This window comes from Dendrobates tinctorius, unplaced genomic scaffold, assembly GCF_039654945.1.
Source record: "Dendrobates tinctorius isolate UK_male_01 unplaced genomic scaffold, ASM3965494v1 ptg000064l, whole genome shotgun sequence".
Lineage (NCBI taxonomy): Eukaryota > Metazoa > Chordata > Amphibia > Anura > Dendrobatidae > Dendrobates > Dendrobates tinctorius.
Window position 1 is genome coordinate 22,087,743 of NW_027361732.1, and position 23,010 is coordinate 22,110,752.

Below are 23,010 nucleotides of genomic sequence, written 5' to 3' on the forward strand. Positions count from 1 at the left end.
GGGGGTCTGTGCAGGCTCCGGTGGTCTGTGACGGCCTGCCGGGGGGCTGTGCAGGCTCCGGTGGGCTGTGCCGGCCTGCCGGGGGGCTGTGCCGGCCTGCCGGGGGGCTGTGCAGGCTCCGGGGGGCTGTGCCGGCCTGCCGGGGGGCTGTGCCGGCCTGCCGGGGGGCTGTGCAGGCTCCGGGGGGCTGTGCCGGCCTGCCGGGGGGCTGTGCCGGCCTGCCGGGGGGCTGTGCAGGCTTCGGGGGTCTGTGCAGGCATCGTCCGATGGGACTACAAGTCCCATCGGGCGATGCCTGCTACCATGACAGTGATTGACACATTAGCCAATGATGGGACAGTAGTAGTCCCATCATCCGGCTAATGTGTTAAATGTAAAAAAAAAAAAAAAAAATTACATGCTACATACATACAACATGCATACTACATACATGCTACATTCATACTACATACTACATACATGCTACATTCATACTACATAAATACTACATGCAACATACATACTACATATATACTACATACATACTACATATATACTACATGCATGCTACATACATACTACATGCTACATACTACATACATACTACATGCATGCTACATACATACTACATGCTACATACATACTACATATATACTACATGCATGCTACATACATACTGCATGCTACATACATACTACATATATACTACATGCATGCTACATACATACTACATGCTACATACATACCACATATATACTACATGCATGCTACATACATACTACATGCTACATACATACCACATACATACTACATGCATGCTACATGCTACATACATACTACATATATACTACATGCATGCTACATACATACTACATATATACTACATGCATGCTACATACATACTGCATGCTACATGCATGCTACATACATACTACATACATACATACCACATATATACTACATACATACAATACATTCATACAATACATACATAGACATACAGTACATATAACATAGAGTAACATACTTACCAATACTTGTCACATTGTTCCCCGAAGCCATTGTCGTCTACGGAATAAATATTAACATAACAAACCACAAAAATACTCACCCACGATCCGAAGCAGTCCACGAGTGTGTCCCACGACGATCTTGGGTAGAGAACTGCAGCATCAGATGATGCTGCCATTCTCTACGGGCTGCAGGAATCCAATGACGGAAGGTAGGTATCCTTCCGCACTGTATTCCTCCGCCACTTAAAAAAAAAAAAGTCCCTAGTCTCACTTTATGCCATTGCTGTGTGGGAATTTCCCACGCAGCAATGGCATAAAGTGAGACTAGGGACTTTTTTTTTTTAAGTGGCGGAGGAATACAGTGCGGAAGGATACCTACCTTCCGTCATTGGATTCCTGCAGCCCGTAGAGAACGGCAGCATCATCTGATGCTGCAGTTCTCTACCCAAGATCGTCGTGGGACACACTCGTGGACTGCTTCGGATCGTGGGTGAGTATTTTTGTGGTTTGTTATGTTAATATTTATTCCGTAGACGACAATGGCTTCGGGGAACAATGTGACAAGTATTGGTAAGTATGTTACTCTATGTTATATGTACTGTATGTCTATGTATGTATTGTATGAATGTATTGTATGTATGTAGTATATATGTGGTATGTATGTAGTATGTATGTAGTATGTATGTAGCATGCAGTATGTATGTAGCATGCATGTAGTATATATGTAGTATGTATGTAGCATGCATGTAGTATATATGTAGTATGTATGTAGCATGTATGTATGTGGTATGTATGTAGCATGTAGTATGTATGTGGTATGTATGTAGCATGTAGTATGTATGTAGCATGCATGTAGTATATATGTAGTATGTATGTATGTATGTAGCATGTAGTATGTATGTAGCATGCATGTAGTATGTAGCATGCATGTAGTATATATGTAGTATGTATGTAGCATGCATGTAGTATATATGTAGTATGTATGTAGCATGTATGTATGTGGTATGTATGTAGCATGTAGTATGTATGTAGCATGCATGTAGTATATATGTAGTATGTATGTATGTATGTAGCATGTAGTATGTATGTAGCATGCATGTAGTATGTAGCATGCATGTAGTATATATGTAGTATGTATGTAGCATGCATGTAGTATATATGTAGTATGTATGTAGCATGTATGTATGTGGTATGTATGTAGCATGTAGTATGTATGTAGCATGCATGTAGTATATATGTAGTATGTATGTATGTATGTAGCATGTAGTATGTATGTAGCATGCATGTAGTATGTATGTAGCATGCATGTAGTATGTATGTAGCATGCATGTAGTATATATGTAGTATGTATGTAGTATGTATGTGGTATGTATGTAGCATGTAGTATGTATGTAGCATGCATGTAGTATGTATGTAGCATGCATGTAGTATGTATGTAGTATGTATGTAGCATGCATGTAGCATGCATGTAGCATGTATGTAGTATGTATGTAGTATGTATGTAGTATGTAGCATGTATGTAGTATGTATGTGGTATGTATGTAGCATGTAGTATGTATGTAGCATGCATGTAGTATATATGTAGTATGTAGTATGTATGTGGTATATATGTAGCATGCAGTATGTATGTAGCATGTATGTAGTATGTATGTAGTATATATGTAGTATGTATGTAGCATGTAGTATGTATGTAGCATGCATGTAGTATGTATGTAGTATGTATGTAGCATGCAGTATGTATGTAGCATGTAGTATGTATGTAGTATTTTTTTTTTTTTTTTTTTTTTTTTAACATTTAACACATTAGCCGGATGATGGGACTACTACTGTCCCATCATTGGCTAATGTGTCAATCACTGTCATGGTAGCAGGCATCGCCCGATGGGACTTGTAGTCCCATCGGACGATGCCTGCACAGACCCCCGAAGCCTGCACAGACCACCGGCAGGCCGGCACAGCCCCCCGGCAGGCCGGCACAGCCCCCCGGAGCCTGCACAGACCACCGGCAGGCCGGCACAGCCCCCCGGCAGGCCGGCACAGCCCCCCGGAGCCTGCACAGCCCCCCGGCAGGCCAGCACAGACCCCCACAGGGTGCACAGACCACCGGCAGGCCGGCACAGCCCCCCGGCAGGCCGGTACAGACCCCGGGCAGTCCACACAGCCCCCCCGGCAGGCCGGCACAGCCCCCCGGCAGGCCGGCAGAGACCCCCGGAAGGCCCGAAATGACGGCGCATCATGATGCGCACACACCGCGCATCATGATGACGTCAGTCTGTCAATCAACTTTGAAATTCCGATGCCGAATTCCGATATTGAAAAAATATCGGAAGTCGGTATCGGAATTCCGATACAGCAAGTATCGGCCGATACCCGATACTTGCGGTATCGGAATGCTCAACACTAGTTATTACCTCTGCATTTAATTAAAATAATAAACAGATTTAGTGACAGGTTCTCTTTAAAAGTTATTTTATACAAATGAAATGTTGCTTATGCTCTTGGATCTATACAGACCCATATTAAATCCATATCAAAGAGAACCTGTCAGCAGTATTTTGGACTCTTAGATAAAGAGATGGCTGCAATGGTTCTTTGAGGCTGATTGAATGTATGTTTTTTTTAAGAGAATTGTTTTGTCATTCTATAAACTACATTTTGTCAGTGTTTTTTTGTGATCTGCCTCCTCTGGCCAAAATCGCATCCAGGTGGGTGCGTTCATTATCACGGGTGGACATAGGCAATAGCTTCTAGATTATGTTTCTGAGACAACATCAATCTTCGCATGTCTAGCCCACAGCAGTGATAGCACCTATGTGCCATAAAAGACATATAATGAATAAGCAGATGACACAGAGCAGTATTCAGCCCTGTTCCACTTGCACCTAATTAGTGCAGAATGACAAAAATGGATTTCTTCAAAAGAGCAATCAATCAGCTTCAAAGTGCCATTATATTGTTTTTATTTGACGGGGTGGCCCAAAACTAACATTTATTTAAATCCTAAATGTCTTTTCATTTAATATTAGAATCTAATCTCTTTTCCAATATTTTTTAATTAAAAAATCTCTATTGTTCGAGCACTACACTATTTAAATACATTTTTTTACCTACTTCATTGATGACTATTTTTTTGACAGCTCCCAGTGCAGGCTGGGATACTCAAATAAATTGTCATCAGAGGTAGTCGCTGTGGTCACTGCTGCAGCCTCTGCCCCCACCCTGGAATGAAGCGTCATCAGTGAGGTCCATTTAAGGGGTTGACCTACTCCCTGCTCTACAAAGCATACGTCGCTTATGAATTCCAATGTAAGTTCATTAGGATCTTGTCAATGTGAAATATTCTATTTAATGCACAGTAACAGTGACGCTCCCTGGCCATCTCAGATCTGCACAATGTAAGGCAAAATTTCAGTGAGCTGAGATCAGCCCGGGCCCCCACAAGTGACATCAGTTGGCACTGCTGCTTCTGTCGCAAAGGCTAGTCACCCCTTCTGAAGAAGAGCGCCATGATGTCAAGATACAGATTGTGATATAATGATGCATGTCACAGGTGGCTCTAACTAGGCCTACGGTACCACTTTATGTGACCAAGCAACAGTGCTGAATGAAAATGGTGGAAGAAGACACAAAGACGCCCAGAGCATTTTATGGCAGGCTGCGTTGACAGGATAGGAGAGCGGCTAGATAAGTAATATTTTCACCATGTTAAGGTACTGTCACACTAAGCGATATCGCTAGCAATATCGCTATAACTTGTGACGTTATAGCGATATTGCTAGCGATATCGCTATGTCAGATACTTACCTACAACCCGCTCCCCCGCTGGTTATCGCTGATTGCGCGAGAACGTCCTGGACTGTTTCTCGTCATCAGCTTCCTGCGGCGCTTCCTGCTGTGACGACGAGCAACGCATGGAGCCGGGCGGGAGGACGCAGGATCGCCTCGTCTGACAGGTAAGTAGCGACCCCCGACCCCTGCGATGTCGCTGGTGAGATCTGCCTGTGTGGCAGCTCACTAGCGACCACTTAGCGATCTACCAGCGATCCTGACCGCGTCATATCGCTGCTCGGGATCGCTGGTACATCGTTAAGTGTGACAGTACCTTTAGTCTATAAAATTCAGCAAAATTTATTATTAGCCCATTTACCTCAGTTTTGTTAAATTTTATGTAAAGCAAATTGCAAAAAACATAAAAATAGGATTCAGGAGAATTTACATTTTTTGTACAAGTTAAAGGCAAGTTTTATTTGCCTTCAACTCATCTGCTCAATAGAGTGTAAATTGCCACATTATTTTATTGGTAAAAAAAGCAGTTTCACTCAAAAGTTGTTTAAAATGCAAAATCATTCAGCCATTAAAAAAATCAATTTGAAACCTTGACATTATTTTTAGTATTATTGTTACTATTATTATTATTATAGTACTCGTAGGAATAATGGGGAATTTTAGCCAAGGTAAATTTTTATCCTGTGGAGCAAGTAATATTATTTAAGTAGTAATTATTTAAAGTAATAATATCAAGCATTTATAATCCTTCAGTTTTCCTTTTCCATCTGCATCGCCAATGTAACAAAACAGCAGTTTAAAAAAATGTACTGTATTTTAAAAACCCTTGCTGCCAATAGAGGGATAAAAATGCAGATAAAATAGTAGCTGAAGACTGAGTGCATAATATAAAAATGCATATAGTGGAAGTCGAACAGTTTTACTCTTTACACCTCTTAAAATTGCATGACAAATATACCCGTGAGATTTCAACAACCAGGATGATATGCAATGTCACCTTTACAGCTGTCTCTGAAGGCAAGCTGAAAAGTGGAATATTCTAATGAAAGCTATAAAGAACAGAGGACAAAAACATGGTCACAAATCTGTAATGAACGAAAGAAGACATAAATCAATAATTACACTCAGGCTTGGCGGAAATTGCTCCGTCCTGTAGTCTTCCAGTAGACAATTGTGCTGCGGTATTTTGTAAAAAGTTACCCGGTGGGATCAGGCTGCAGAGGACACTTGACTGGAAAAAAGAGAACAGTAGGAAGAATAGTATGATTCATGTTCTGCATCTCAAGTGGAATATGAAGAGCAAGGATTGAATAATGAAACAAAGACAAGATATTCCGCATGCCGGGAAGGTTCCTGTTAGAGAGCTGTTAGAATTATTTAAAAAGGTTAATCTATGAATAAACATGCTTCATCAAGGTCTCTTACACATGCAAAGAGAGATGCTAATGAATAATAAAAAAAAAATGGGGACACGTAAAGAAATTAATTTTAATCTGATCCAAAGCAGATACAAATTAATATTGGAGCAACATTTTTGTAATCACTTTTCCAAAGTAAAAATTCAATTAATTTGACAAAAATCAATATTTCACATCATCGTCCCCTGGAAATAGAGTTTCTTTTTTGTATCGGTATTCTTGTCAATGTGACTGATCTTAGCTATTTAAGTCTGTGCTCTGCAAGACTCCCATATCATCTGCTTTTCAGAAATGTGGTTAACTTCAAAAATCAATAGTTGTAGGTTTTAAGCTTTTCTCTGGGTGCATTTTGCAAGAAGGAATTTTTATTTAAACAGGGTAATAGCAGCAAAGACAGTAAATATAACTGAAATGGACGAGTGTTGTGCTGGCATCAGATTTCTCATTTGCTGTTCCTTTTTCCATAATAATAGGGTAAAAATAGCAATTGGTATACAATGCCCCTACAAACAGTACCTGTCAAGTTTGCTGATGTAATAACACTAAATTATTGAACCTACATAGTCTCTTAATAATGGATTAAAGACAAACTGCAACAATCGGTATGGTAACCAAAATTTGTATATTTATCATATAGTATGGACAGAATCATTTTAAATGTCCAGATTCCAGATCTGGGAAATCTATAGCAACAAAGAACAACATTGTAATTATTACAATTATTGTAACTACAACCTGCAGTAGCCACCGATCCACCAAACCGCTGCACGACCAGCTCTACCCCCGCCTACTGTATCCTCACCCATCCCGTTGTAGATTGTGAGCCCTCGCGGGCAGGGTCCTCTCTCATCCTGTACCAGTCATGACTTGTATTGTTTAAGATTACTGTACTTGTATGTGTTATGTATAATTGTCACTATAAGTTGAAATTTCTTGTAAAAATCATGTGCACAGGATAAAAAGCTAATGTGAAATGGAGCTTTAATAACTAATGGAAAGGTAACAATGAAACCTTACTATTTTTTCCACTATGAATGAATATCAAACTGAAGGTGAAATTAATTTTGCATAATAAATCCCCCATAGATGTTAGATTCTAGTAGTTTAACCCCTTCACCCCCAAGGGTGGTTTGCACGTTCATGACCGGGCCAATTTTTACAATTCTGACCACTGTACCTTTATGAGGTCATAACTCTGGAACGCTTCCATGGATCCCGGTGATTCTGACATTGTTTTCTCGTGACATATTGTACATCATGTTAGTGGTAAAATTTCATTCAAATAACTTGCATTTATTTGTGAGAAAAACGGAAATTTGGCGAAAATTTTGAAAATTTCGCAGTTTTCCAACTTTGAATTTTTATGCCCTTAAATCACAGAGATACGGCACATAAAAAACTTGATAACTAACATTTCCCACATGTTTACTTTACATCAGCACAATTTTGGAACCAAAATTTTTTTTTGTTAGGAAGTTATAAGGGTTAAAAGTTGACCAGCGATTTCTCATTTTTACAACACCATTTTATTTTTAGGACCACATCACATTTGAAGCCACTTTGAGGGGTCTATATGATAGAAAATACCCAAAAGTGACACCATTCTAAAAACTGCACCCCTTAAGGTGCTCAAAACCACATTCAAGAAGTTTATTAACCCTTTAGGTGCATCACAGGAATTTTTTTGAATATTTAAAAAAAAATGAACATCTAACTTTTTTTCATAAAAAAAATAATTCAGGTTCAATTTTTTTTATTTTACCAAGGGTAACAGGAGAAATTGGACTGCAAAAGTTATTGTGCAATTTGTCCTGAGTACGCAGATACCTGATATGTGGGGGGGAATGACTGTTTCGGCGCATGGCAGAGCTCAGAATGGAAGGAGCGCCGTTTGACTTTTTCAATGCAAAATTGGCTGGAATTCAGATTGGACGCCATGTCACGTTTGGAGAGTCCCTGATGTACCTAAACAGTGGAAACCCCCGACAAGTGACCCCATTTTGGAAACTAGACCCCCCAAGGAACTTATCTAGATATGTGGTGAGAACTTTGAACCCACAAGGGCTTTACAAAAGTTTATAACGTACAGCGGTACAATTAAAAAATCATATTTTTTCCACAAAAATGATCTTTTCACCCCAATTTTTATTTTCCAAGGGTAACAGGACCCTAAAAGTTATTGTGCAATTTGTCCTGAGTACGCTGATACCCCACATGTGGGGGTAAACCACTATTTGGGCGCATGGCAGAGCTTGGAAGGGAAGCAGCGCCATTTGACGTTTTTGGCTGGAATTGAGATCGGACACCATGTCGCGTTTGGAAAACCCCTGATGTACCAAAACAGTGGAAACCCCCCACAAATGACACCATTTTGGAAACTAGACCCCCTAAGGAACTTATCTAGATGTGTGGTGAGAACTTTTAACCCCCATGGGCTTCACAGAAGTTTATAACATAAGGCCATACAATTAAAAAATCATATTTTTTCCACAAAAATGATCTTTTCACCCTCAATTCTTATTTTTCCAAGGGTAACAGGACCCTAAAAGTTATTGTGCAATTTGTCCTGAGTACGCTGATACCCAACATGTGGGGGTAAACCACTATTTGGGCGCATGGCAGAGCTCGGAAGGGAAGCAGCGCCATTTGACGGCTGGAATTGAGATCGGACACCATGTCGCGTTTGGAAAACTCCTGATGTACCAAAACAGTGGAAACCCCCCACAAATGACACCATTTTGGAAACTAGACCCCCTAATGAACTTATCTAGATGTGTGGTGAGCTCTTTGACCCCCCCAGTGCTTCACAGAAGTTTATAACGCCCGGGCGTGAAAATAAAAAATTCGTATTTTTTCCACAAACATGATCTTTTAGTCACCATTTTTTTATTTTCCCAAGGGTACCAGGAGAAATTGGACCCCAAAAGATGTTGTCCAATTTGTCCTGAGTATGCTGATACCCCATATGTGGGAGAAAACTACTGTATGGGCACACGTCGGGGCTCGGAAGGGAAGTAGTGACATTTTGGAATGCAGACTTTGATGGAATGGTCTGCGGGTGTCATGTTGCCTTTGGAGAGCCCCTAATGTACCTAAACAGTGGAAACCCCCCACAAATGACACCATTTTGTAAACTAGATCCCCCAAGGAACTTATCTAGATGTGTGGTGAGCACTTTGAACCCCCCAGTGCTTCACAGAAGTTTATAACGCCCGGGCGTGAAAATAAAAAATTCGTATTTTTTCCACAAACATGATCTTTTAGTCACCATTTTTTATTTTCCTAAGGGTAACAGGAGAAATTGGACCCCAAAAATTGTTTTGCAATTTGTCCTGAGTAGGCTGATACCCTACATGTGGGGGTAAAACACTGTTTGGGCGCATGGCAGAGCTTGGAAGGGAAGGAGCACCATTTGACTTTTTCAACTCAGAATTGGTTGGAATTGAGATCAGACGCCATGTTGCATTTGGAGAGCCCCTGATGTGCCCAAACAGTGGAAACCCCCAATTCTAACTCCAACCCGAACCCCAACATGCCCCTAGCCCTAACCCTAACCCTAGCCCTAACCCTAGCCCTAACCCTAACCCTAGCCCTAACCCTAACCCTAGCCCTAACCCTAGCCCTAACCCTAACCCTAGCCCTAACCCTACCCCAACACACCCCTAGCCCTAACCCTAGCCCTAACCCTAATGGAAAAATGGAAATAAATACATTTTTTTTATTTTATTATTTTTCCCTAACTAAGGGGGTGATAACGGGGGGTTTGATTTACTATTTATGGCGGTTTTTATGTTTGGCGGCTGTCGCACGCTAAAAGACGCTTTTTATTGTAAAAATAGTTTTTGCATCACCACATATTGAGAGCTATAATTTTTCTGCATTTTAACCCACCGGGTCATGTGAGGTCTTATTTTTTGTGGGACGAGTTGACGTTTTTATTGGTACCATTTTCGGGCACGTGAAATTTTTTGATCGCTTTTTATTCCGATTTTTGGGACGCAGAATGAAGAAAAACCAGCGTTTCATGAATTTCTTTTGGGGGGGTGCGTTTACACCGTTCCGCGTGCGGTAAAATTGATAAAGCGGTTTTATTCTTCGGGTCAGTACGGTTACAGCGATACCTCATTTAGGTCGTTTTTTTATGTTTTTGTCGGTTTTATGCAATGAAAACTATTTTATATAAAAAATAATTATTTTTGCATCGCTTTATTCTGCGAGCTATAACTTTTTTATTTTTCCGCTGATGATGCTGTGTCGCAGCTCGTTTTTTGCGGGACAAGATGACGTTTTCAGCGGTACCATGGATATTTATATGCGTCTTTTTGATCGCGCGTTATTACACTTTTTGTTTGGCAGTATGATAATAAATCATTATTTTTTGCTTCGTTTTTTATTTTTATTTTTTAAGGGGTTTGCTAAAGGGGTTAACTAATGATACAGTTTTATAGGGCGAGTCGTTACGGACGCGGCGATACCTAATATGTTTACTTTTATTGTTTTGGTTTTTTTTTTATTTCCAAAAAATGGATTTATTGGGGGAATATTTTTTTTTTTTTCTAATTTATTTGGCGATTTTTTTTAAATTATTTTTACACTTTTTTTTATTTTTTTTTTTACTTTATTAAATAGTCCCAGGTGGGACATCACTGTCCTGTGACAGATCGCTGATCTGTCACATCACAGATCACTGTGACAGATCAGCGATCTGACACAGGCACTGCAGAAGGCTTCCTCATGCCTGCATGCCTTCCTCATGCCATCCATCTTGGATTCGGGGGCCTGGAGGAAAGGAGTCCCCCGCAGCAGCGCTGCACATTGCGCTGCTGTGGGGGGCTCAGGGAAGCACGGAGGGAGCCCCCTCCCTGCCGATGCTTCCCTTTAACTCCCGGTACACCGCGATCATGTTTGATCGCGGTGTGCAAGGGGTTAATGTGTCGGGGGCGGTCCGTGACCGCCCCTGACACATTGTGCCGGGTGTCAGCTGTGATAATCAGCTGACACCCGGCCGCGATCAGCGGCACTCACCACGTGGGCGCCGCTGATCGCGCCCGACGTACTATCCCGTCCATGGGCATAGGGGCCCAGGTCCCATGGACGGGATATACCGTCGGATGTCGGGAAGGGGTTAAAGACAACAACTACAGCAGGTTATTGGACACCTCTGTTCCTTTATGGCTTGACAAAGGCCCAATGTGGCCAAAACATTGCCTATTACCTAATAAATCAATTAATTGTAGGTGAACATTTAGTGCCTTGGATTTTAGACTTTTGAATGACTTGACAACATTGTGGAGAGTTGTACCAAGCCTGCACAGACTACAGAGTGGTGCATGGAGGTATGCCAATTGTGAATTAAAGCAGCATCAGCTTATTATTTAATATGTATGGGTCTCGCCCAACTAAGGTTGGATGCATTTATTCAAGCGGAATTGAATTCTACTTGAATTTTACAAGACTTCACATTCACCTTAATACATACATTTTGTTACTTTCTCAAGTTACATGCCGTTTTGCTTAAATTATTTAATTTATTAATTAATAAATATGGAGTGGGGACTCCTCTATTCTTGAAAACCAGCCCTGTTGAAGCTTTCGGCGGAGGATTGCAGCCCCCAGCTGTCAGTTTTGCCTGGCTGGTTATCAAAAAATACAGGGGAACCACACATCATTTTTTTTAATAATTTATTTATAGCGCATGCGGCTGAATACTCCCTGCTGTTAATAATTGAATTCAACTCTCAACACTGTCCCCTGGTAACACTAGCGCTAATGCCAGGAAAAAGTGCGAACAGTATGGCTGATTCCCAGGTGCCGTTACAAGGCACACTGATGACACACAAATATCATCCATGTGTCATCAGTGTGCATGTGTGTGTGGCGTTTTGCGGCCCGTACTGCTTCTGGAAACACTAACGTCTGAAAGAGCACTTAGTGAACTTGATCATTTACTCAACTTTGGCCAACTTTTGCAAATTTTAGGGAAAAAGCTCTGGAATCTGAACACGAATCCGAATGTGCAATGTTTGTGCTGAATTTGTGCTCATCTCTACCTTTTAATAAATAATTCTGCTTTCTCAAGTTATAGCACGTGAACACTCAGCCAATTCATATGCATGGGGAGCCAGGAAAGACCGCAGTCTAAGTTGTATGGGCATATTAAGTATTCCTGTAAAACTCCCAATTAATATACTGAATATCTTCCCTTAATATTGTCATTGAGATTAGGAGAAAAATAAAATAAAATTGCCATAATATTCTCTTTCCAAAGGTCTTCTACACTCTTTGCTGGCAAAGACTAAATGACAATGAAGCAGCAATTACATAAGTCACCTAGTAGACAACATATGAAATTCTGCAACTGGCGAACTCAAGAAAAAGCATATGAAGCAGACACAGACACCAAGCTTATATATTTGTTATATTATTTTGTTGAAGGACTCAGTATATAGGATCACAGCTGCTCAATGATGAACTTGCGGACAACAATGCAATATTGAAACATGGAAGCTGCCAACTTTTCAGAGTTTCATAGTTTTTAACGTTGACGGTAGACAAAACAAAAATATATTAAGTTCGACCTATTTTTGTTGCAAGATGCATAATGTGCTTTGTAAACCTGTACTTTCTGATGAATGAAGTAATTTTATGTGTATGCATGAAATCTAACTTCAATTTTCTCGAATTTTCAAAAGCTGTAATTATGTTCTTTATCCTGCCTTATATAATGCTTAGGACATAAAGCAAATATCGAATACAAACATGCCATTATATAATCTAAGTATAATCAAGGTAGATTTGCCTTTTATATACTAATTGGCAAAAATTCTTCCAGTGCATTAATGGGAAACTGTGAGCAGGTGTTTTCTATGTAATCTAAGAGCACCATGATGTAGAGGCACAGTCTCTTATTCCAGCAATTTGATACTTGCTGGTCTGTAAGATGTAATTTTGACACAATCACTGTTTTCTCTTTTGTAGATCTAGCAGTGCTCTGAAAGCTGAGCTCTGTATAACTCCAGAAACATGACGGATTGATAGTACTGTCAAAATATGGCAAAACAGAAAGGCTGGAAACTCTATAATAAAGAGTTCCCCCATATATCATACTATCAAACAAGGTCATGCACTGCTATAAAAAATAGACACCAAAATATATAATGCACTGAACTCACTAAAGAAATAAAAAAAGACAAATAATTAAGAGGTCAGCATGAGTAAAGCAAGTCATATAGGTCTGACAAGGGCCCAAAAAGAGACAAGTACTAATGATAAAAAGTAATAATATATGACCACAGTAAGATACAGTGTGAACAAAAAATAAATAAATAAACAAGTTTAGAGCATATAAGTGATTACAAACAGTATAAGTTGGTAGGCAACACCAGCAAGTTATATTAGCAATGTTACATAAGGTCCTATAACACATGACATACTGAAGCAATCACTGTATTGTGAAAGATCAATGATGAAATAACCATTAATGCAATGAATCTAAGTAAAATGTAAGTGCAATTTTATAGAATTAGTTGATATTCACAGGACTCCGCAAATAAAGAACTGGTTAGGCAGAGGTAATTTCTTTCCATTTTATGCTGTGCACCCTGATCACCCAAATATATACTGTATATATATATATATATATATATACTGCTCAAGAAAATAAAGGGAATGATTAAACAACAGAATATAGCTCCAAGTAAGTGAAACTTCTGTGAAATCAAACTGTTCACTTAGGAAGCAACACTGATTGAAAATCAACTTCACATGCTGTTGTGCAAGTGGATTAGACAACAGATGGAAATTATTGGCAATTATCAAGACACACTGAATAAAGGAGTGGTTCTGCAGGTGGGGATCACAGACCACATCTCAATACCAATGCTTTCTAGCTGATGTTTTGTTCACTTTTGAATGTTGGTTGTGCTTTCACACTCAAGGTAGCATTAGATGGACTCCACAACCCACAAAAGTGGCTCAGGTAGTGCAGCTCATCCAGGATGGCACATCAATGCGAGCTGTAGCAAGAAGGTTTGCTGTGTCTGTCAGCATAGTGTACAGAGGCTGGAGGCGCTACCAGGAGACAGACCAGTACACCAGGAGATGTGGAGGGGGCCATTGGAGGGCAACAACCCAGCAGCAGGACCACTACCTCAGCCTTTGTGCAAGGAGGAGCACTGCCAGAGCCCTGCAAAATGACCTCCAGCAGGCATGTTTCTGCACAAATGGTGAGAAAATGACTCCAACACAACATCCACAGATGGGGGTTGTGCTCACAGCCCAACACCGTGCAGAATGCTTGGGATTTCCCACAGAACACCAGGATTGGCAAATTTGCCACTGGCTCCCTGTGCTCTTCACAGATGAAAGCAGGTTCACACTGAGCACAATTGAAAGACATGACAGAGTCTGGAGACTCCGTGGAGAGTGATCTGCTGCCTGCAACATCCTTCAGCATGACCGGTTTGGCAGTGGGTCAGTAATGATGTGGGGTGGCATTTCTTTGGAGGGCCACACAGCCCTCCATGTGCTCGCCAGAGGTAGCCTGACTGCCATTAGGTACTGAGATGAGATTCTCAGACCACTTGTGAGACCATATGCTGGTGCAGTTGGCCCTGAGTTCCTCCTAGTGCAGGACAATGCCAGACCTCATGTGGCTGGAGTGTGTGAAAAGTTCCTGCAAGATGAAGGCATTGAAGGTATGGACTGACCCGCCCATACCCCAGACCTGAATCTGATTGAGCACATCTGGGACATCATGTTTCGCTCCATCCACAAATGTCATGTTGCATCACAGACTGTCCAGGAGTTGGTGGATGCTGTAGTCCAGGTCTGGGAGGAGATCCCTCAGGAGACCATCCGCCGCATCATCAGGAGAATGACCAGGCATTGCAGTGAGGTCATACAGGCACGTGGAGGCCACACACACTAATGAGCACCTTTTCCTTGTCATGAGGCATTTCCACTGAAGTTGGATCAGCCTGTAATTTGATTTTCCACTTTGATTTTGATTATCATTCCAAATCCAGACCTCCATGGGATATTCCTTTTGATTTACATTGATAATTGTTATGTTTTATTGTTCTGAACACATTCCACTATGCAATGAATAAAAATTTGCAACTGGAATACTTCATTCAAAGATATCTAGGATGTGGTGATGTCACGGGGACAGGCACAGTGCAGAACTTCAGAAGCATGAGGAGAAGAGACAACGTGCTCATGCACGCAATGGTGGCCATTTTTTAGAAGACCAGAAAAGAGAACAAAACAGGATGAGAGGACTATCAGACCAGTACAATGTGGTGGATTGAATGAAAGTGGAAAAAAATACTTTATGCAATCTAAATTGGACTTAAATGTAGGGGAGAGAGATAAAGACTAAAAGTAAAGTGCTGGTGAGTGCAGGAAAGTATGATGTGCAAAAGGCAGTGTGTATGAGCTTCACAAAATGATCATGTACTAATGTGATCAAAAACATGACAGATTGGCAACTTTTTGTGTACACCATACATTGGCAGAAAGATGCTAATCCGTGTTGGGAGCATGATTGTACCCCGCAGTTGACTAGGAGGCAGCAGACATCTGGTTCTATAGTGATAATCTTTTTCTGATAAAAAATTGACTTTACTAAAACAGCAACATACAGGATAGAAGGTAGCACATTCCTGAAATCAAGGTCTTATGCTTCTCTCAAATTACTTAGCAAAAACCTGCTGATAGAAAAATATTATTTTAAGCTTAAAGGGAATCTATCTCCATGAGAAAAGAAGTACAAAAAACATTACATTTGCAAGTCTTACTTTTTCTTCCCATCAGACATAAGCATTTTCTGTCAATGACTTTACCTTAATTAAACTTGCATGAAACCAAAAATACTAAATGTATGCCAGATAACATGATGTTTCTGCTCAGATATGAAACCTATGTATAGCTGTCTCGTTCCACAGTTACTTTTTTTTAAAATATGCTGATGAGAAAATGCACGATTTAAGATTAAAAGTAAGACTATTTATGACATGAAAGGTAAAATGACTCAGTTATCAGTCAAAAACCCAACAAATCTAATTAGAAGTCCCCATCATCTGGTCTTATAATTGTATAGGAAACATTTCATAGAGGTTTTTAGCATAAAATAGCCCCATACAGAGGCCCAATATTACAGTACAAAGACTGCCTACATGGCACAGTCATGCACACAGATGCACATGCCGTGTCTAATTGGCACATATTGAGGTAGCAATTTGTGACCATATTCTCATTGGAAGGAAAAGATGAATCATTCCAGTCACCGCTCTGTGTATAGAGAGCAGCGGCTGTAACTGTGCCCCCCGTCACTGACAGCCAGTCCTAATAATGAGCCTGCTGTCAGTCAGTGCTGGAGGCACAGTTACAGCCACTGCTCTCTATACACAGAGCGATGATTAAAACTGTCCCGGAACCACCCCTATGACTATGTACAAGGGGAAATAAAGTTCATTTTCTCCTGCAAGTGATACTCTCTGTGCCGGCGCCGCATGATGTCAGCTCTTTATTAACTTGCAGATTAACCCCATATCTGCAGGTTAATAGCGTTATTTTACATGACAGGTTTCTTTTAAAGTCTGCAAAAACATCATTTGTCACCAGCATTTTTGTGCTATTCATCACTTGTCGTTATTATGTAAATGCATTTTTCCTTCCTTTCGTAATCTTATAAAGCAGAACTAGAACTGTCAAAAAATATTAAATTTTGAGGATTCAGCTTTAAAAAAACAAAGGACCATAGTGGAACCTAAAATCTTGCTAATCTATCAAATGCCAAGACATAACGGAGGGGAAATTGACTTAACTTGTGTCAAATTTATCAAAGTGTCTGACGATGCTTGATAAAGTTGGTGCAACTTTAGGTAGAACACTTCTTTAAAAAGTTGTTACTGCCCTTTATTGTTCCCACTCCCTGCTGGTGTGAGAAGTGCATCTTTTTGTCACTGTTTTATCAACATGGGATTATCATTAGGGCAGCACGGTGGCTCAGTGGTTAGCGTTGCAGCACTGGGGTCCTGGGTTCGAATCCCACCAAGGACAACATCTGCAAGGAGTTTGTATGTTCTCCCCATGTTTGCATGGGTTTCCTCCCACACTCCAAAGACATACTGATAGGGAATTTAGATTGTGAGCCCCATCGGGGACAGTGATGAAAATGTGTGCAAACTGTAAAGCGCTGCGGAATATGTTAGCGCTATACAAAAATAAAGATTATTATTATTATTATTATTATTATTATTTTTGGTGACTTTCATAAATCTGATTTAGTACAATTTGCATAGCTAAATGCACTTACTTAAAGGGAATCTGTAACTAGCTTTTTACCACCTAATTTGAAAACAGCATAAGGTAGGGGCAGAGACCCTGATTCCTGCAGGGTCACTTACTGGGCTGCTTGCTGTAGTTTTGATTAAATCACTGTTTTATCAACATGGGATTATCATTAGAAGACTAGTAAACTCACTGCCAAGTAGTCAAGCATATTCATGGGTTCAGTATAACCCCCTCAACATTAATTGTCAGCTTTCTGTGAACACTGTACATGGGCAGAATGCAGCCAATCAGTGGTGTGTATGAGATTACTGAACACAATGTTCAATATTCATACATCTACAACAGAAAAATTAATGATTTCATATACAAACAGCATAGTGACACATTGCTGGAATCAGGGTCTCTGTCACTGCATCATACTGCTCTTGAATGTGGTAGCAGAAAACTGTTGAAAGATTCATTTTAACCCCCCGTATTTCAATATTGGCAAGACTTGGGTCAAATCTTTAAAAAAAATCTACATTTTTTGAGCAAAAATTCTGTCCAAGAAAATGTACTACATTTTAATGACAAAAATTGGTACAAAAATGACATAGGGTTTCCTATTTTTGTAGCCATGCCCCTTTTTAAATATGGAAGTTCATTCACAGGATATTAGAGTTGAGCGATACCGTCCGATACTTCAAAGTATCGTATCGGATGGTATCGGCCGATCTTTAAAAAAAGTATCGGTATCGCCGATTCCGATACCGGAAGTCCCATTCAAGTCTATGGGACTTCCGGTATCGGAATAAGAAAAACCCTTTCCTGCCCTTGTACAGCCTCTCTGGGGTCTGTACGGGCCTTTCGGGGGGCTGTGCCGGCCTGCCAGGGGGTCTGTGCAGGCTCCGGTGGGCTGTGCCGGCCTGCCGGGGGGCTGTGCCGGCCTGCCGGGGGGCTGTGCAGGCTCCGGTGGGCTGTGCCGGCCTGCCGGGGGGCTGTGCAGGCTCCGGGGGGCTGTGCCGGCCTGCCGGGGGGCTGTGCCGGCCTGCCGGTGGTCTGTGCAGGCTCCGGGGGGCTGTGCCGGCCTGCCGGGGGGCTGTGCCGGCCTGCCGGTGGTCTGTGCAGGCTTCGGGGGTCTGTGCAGGCATCGTCCTGCTACCATGACAGTGATTGACACATTAGCCAATGATGGGACAGTAATAGTCCTATCATCCGGCTAATGTGTTGAATGTAAAAAAAAAAAATTACATGCTACATACATACAACATGCATACTACATACATGCTACATTCATACTACATACTACATACATGCTACATACATGCTACATTCATACTACATAAATACTACATGCAACATACATACTACATATATACTACATACATACTACATATATACTACATGCATGCTACATACATACTGCATGCTACATACATACTACATGCTACATACATACTACATGCTACATACATACCACATATATACTACATACATACTACATACATACTACATGCATGCTACATGCATGCTACATGCTACATACATAACACATATATACTACATGCATGCTACATACATAGTACATGCTACATGCATGCTACATACATACTACATGCTACATACTACATATATACTACATGCATGCTACATACATACTACATGCTACATACTACATATATACTACATGCATGCTACATACATACTACATGCTACATACATACTACATATATACTACATGCATGCTACATACATACTACATGCTACATACATACTACATATATACTACATGCATGCTACATGCTACATACATACTACGTATATACTACATGCATGCTACATACATACTACATGCTACATACATACCACATACATACTACATACATGCTACATGCTACATATATACTACATATATACTACATGCATGCTACTTACATACTACATGCTACATACATACTACATATACTACATACATACTACATACATACTAAATGCTACATACATACTACATATATACTACATGCATGCTACATACATACTACATGCTACATACATACCACATACATACTACATACATGCTACATGCTACATATATACTACATATATACTACATGCATGCTACATACATACTACATGCTACATACATACTACATATATACTACATACATACTACATGCATGCTACATACATACTACATACATACTACATGCTACATACATACCACATACATACTACATACATACTACATGCTACATACATTCATACATATATACTACATGCATGCTACATACATACTACATATATACTACATGCATGCTACATACATACTGCATGCTACATGCATGCTACATACATACTACATACATACTACATGCTACATACATACCACATATATACTACATACATACAATACATTCATACAATACATACATAGACATACAGTACATATAACATAGAGTAACATACTTACCAATACTTGTCACATTGTTCCCCGAAGCCATTGTCTTTTCCGGAATAAATATTAACATAACAAACCACAAAAATACTCACCCACGATCCGAAGCAGTCCACGAGTGTGTCCCACGACGATCTTGGGTAGAGAACTGCAGCATCAGCTGATGCTGCCGTTCTCTACGGGCTGCAGGAATCCAATGACGGAAGGTAGGTATCCTTCCGCACTGTATTCCTCCGCCACTTAAAAAAAAAAAAGTCCCTAGTCTCACTTTATGCCATTGCTGTGTGGGAAATTCCCTTTTCAACCCTTTAACGACCGCCGATACGCCTTTTTACGGTGGAAGTAAGGGTGGTTTCACATTAGCGCTTTTTAAGCGCACGCACGGCCGGGGGTAGCTCCTCCCCCGAGCAGGCTCTCTGCCCAGCGTGCCCGCCCCTTGCTTGTAGTGCCACCTCCTAGCGCACAGCGGCGCCTGCGATCGGCGTACCCTATCTTTAGCATAGGGTGCGCAGATCGTGCGCAGGCCGTGCGCTAGTTGCGCTTTGACCTGCGCTGCGCACTTTTGACGGTGCGCCGTGCGCGCCCAAATCAAACTTTTCGGATTTTGTCGCGCACGGCGCACCGTCAAATGTGCGCAGCGCAGGTCAAAGCGCAACTAGCGCACGGCCTGCGCACGATCTGTGCACCCTATGCTAAAGATAGGGTGCGCCGATCGCAGGCGGCGCTGTGCGCTAGGAGGCGGCGCTACAAGCAAGGGGCGGGCACGCCGGGCAGAGAGCCGGCTCGGGGGCGGAGCTACCCCCGGCCGTGCTTGCGCTTAAAAAGCGCTAATGTGAAACCACCCTTAAAAGTGCTTATTCCTCAGCGCCTCTTTTTAACAGCGTTGAGAAATAAGGTTACCGCGCCCCCCCAGCATCGGAAAATCTCCAGGGTTTCAGCTACCGATCAGCTGTTCTCCGTGTCTGTGGCGGCCGTCAACTGCGACTGCTCGGTTGTGGTGCTGTTTCATTTTCTAATAGCAGCCATGGCTGGGTATAACTCGTCTGCCTCCTATTGATTTCAATAGGAGGCTGATGTCTAGTACCTATTCAATTCAATAGGAGGTGGATTAGCAGTACTCTTCCTCAGAAGATAAAGCAATTCTGCATTCGAGCAGTTCTGGTCGGGAGCTGCCAACACCAATAACAGCTGATTGGCAGGAGTGTTGGATGCTGGAGTCTGACCAATCAGACATTGACGACCTATTTTAATGATAGGTCATCTATGAAGAAATAGTGGGTGTCATGATCCAGTCCAGAGTTTGTTTTCTGCTCTCTTCTCTTTGGACTGGTCATGCGGGGGTTAATCCCCTCTGCCTCATTCTGGAGATGGCTGGGCTATTTCAGTCCTCTGCAGCCTGCGGGCCAGCATCAGCTTTACTGCAAGCTTCCAAGCTAGTGCCTCTGACCTGTATTCCTTTAGTGTTCCTTCTGCCCCTGATTACCTGGACCTGCGTATGACCTGGCTTGATCTCTGGACTCTGCTTCTGGTTTTTCCATTTCTGATACCACACTTTCTGACTGACTTTTGACCTTCTCGCTTGTGCCCTGACAACGGCTTTCGTCTTACGTTTCTGACACCACGTTCCTGGTAGTTTCCTGACTTCTCGCTCTTCCCTGACTATGCACTTGCTTTCTCCCTTGGTACTTCTGCTCCTGACAGTTGCTGATTTCTGCTAGTCTGACCACTCTTTCATTACCTGTGAAACCTGTGATGTTGCTCTATATTACTACGCTGTGTGTGTGTGTGTGCAACCTCTCTTCCCTCACCATCACCCCCTGGTGGAGGTTGCGCTGTATTACACTGCAGCAGCACGTTACAGTGGGCAACTTCTTTAAATAAAAATCTTCCAATATGTTGAGGTACTACTTACAGCACAACCATTGACATAGTAATCTCAATAATACTCTCATACCTAAGATTTTACATGCATCTTACTAAAGTGAAATTAGCACCAAAAGTCTAAGGTAACTGTGGTAAAGACAAGGCCATTCCAGGCTTCTCATCTATACATCTCCAAGTTGACATTTATTTCTACAGGCTGACAAAAGAATCGACAACTGTATAATGTATTTGCTTATCACTAAAGATTTTAGATTGACACCGAACATGTAGTTTATATTTCTAAAAAGCACTGTAGGGATTGGAACATTTATGACAAGTCAACATTAAACTGACATTGATCACCTGGAAGCATTAGAGAAATATAAAAGTTGGACTGCTGGGGATATTCGATTCTCTTTGCATCACAACATTAATCAGGCATTTATGGTTACTCAAATGAATAATAAAATTGAGACTGATTTGTACAGAAAGCCATCTGACAGGAACAATTTTCATCAAGTTAAGAGCTATCATACCATCTCATTCTTGAAAAGTTTACCATTTACAATGTCTTATGGTCAAGAACAATGATTAGAGATTTTGCATTTTCAAATATGCTTTTAACAAATCCAATTCAAAAGAAAATGCTGCACTACAAAAGTTTTTTTTGAAGGAGGTAACATATTAGGAAGAAAGAGGCCATCAATTATTGATTATTTGGTCCTCGTCGTCGTCGTCGTTGTACAATAAATTATGAAAAAAACATAGTACAAAATCGTCAAAAAGTATGCTGTACAAAAAATATATCATATTATGTAAACTGTTGTGTTTTTCCTGAGCTGCTGTCATATATCCTGTGAAAAAGTATTGATAACAGTGCGCTTTACATTACACTATTAAATTCTAAAAGCCTGTCATTGTAAATATTACACAGTACTTTGAAGCTGTAATTCTATGGAAAGCAAAGTGTTTGAGTGGCATGTAAAAGTTTGGGCACCTCTGATATACAGTACAGTTAATCAAGTTGAAGATAAAATTATCTTTTAAATGTCTAAAGGTAAAGATGGCATATTTCTGTTGTATTTCATCCCCAAAAAGTATATTTTTATCTAATACATTTTAAAAATCCTAAAAAAATAAAATGGACATATGCAAAAGTTTTGGCAACCTGTATGGTTGGTACCTAGTAGCACCCCCTTTTAATAGTGTCACAGCTTGT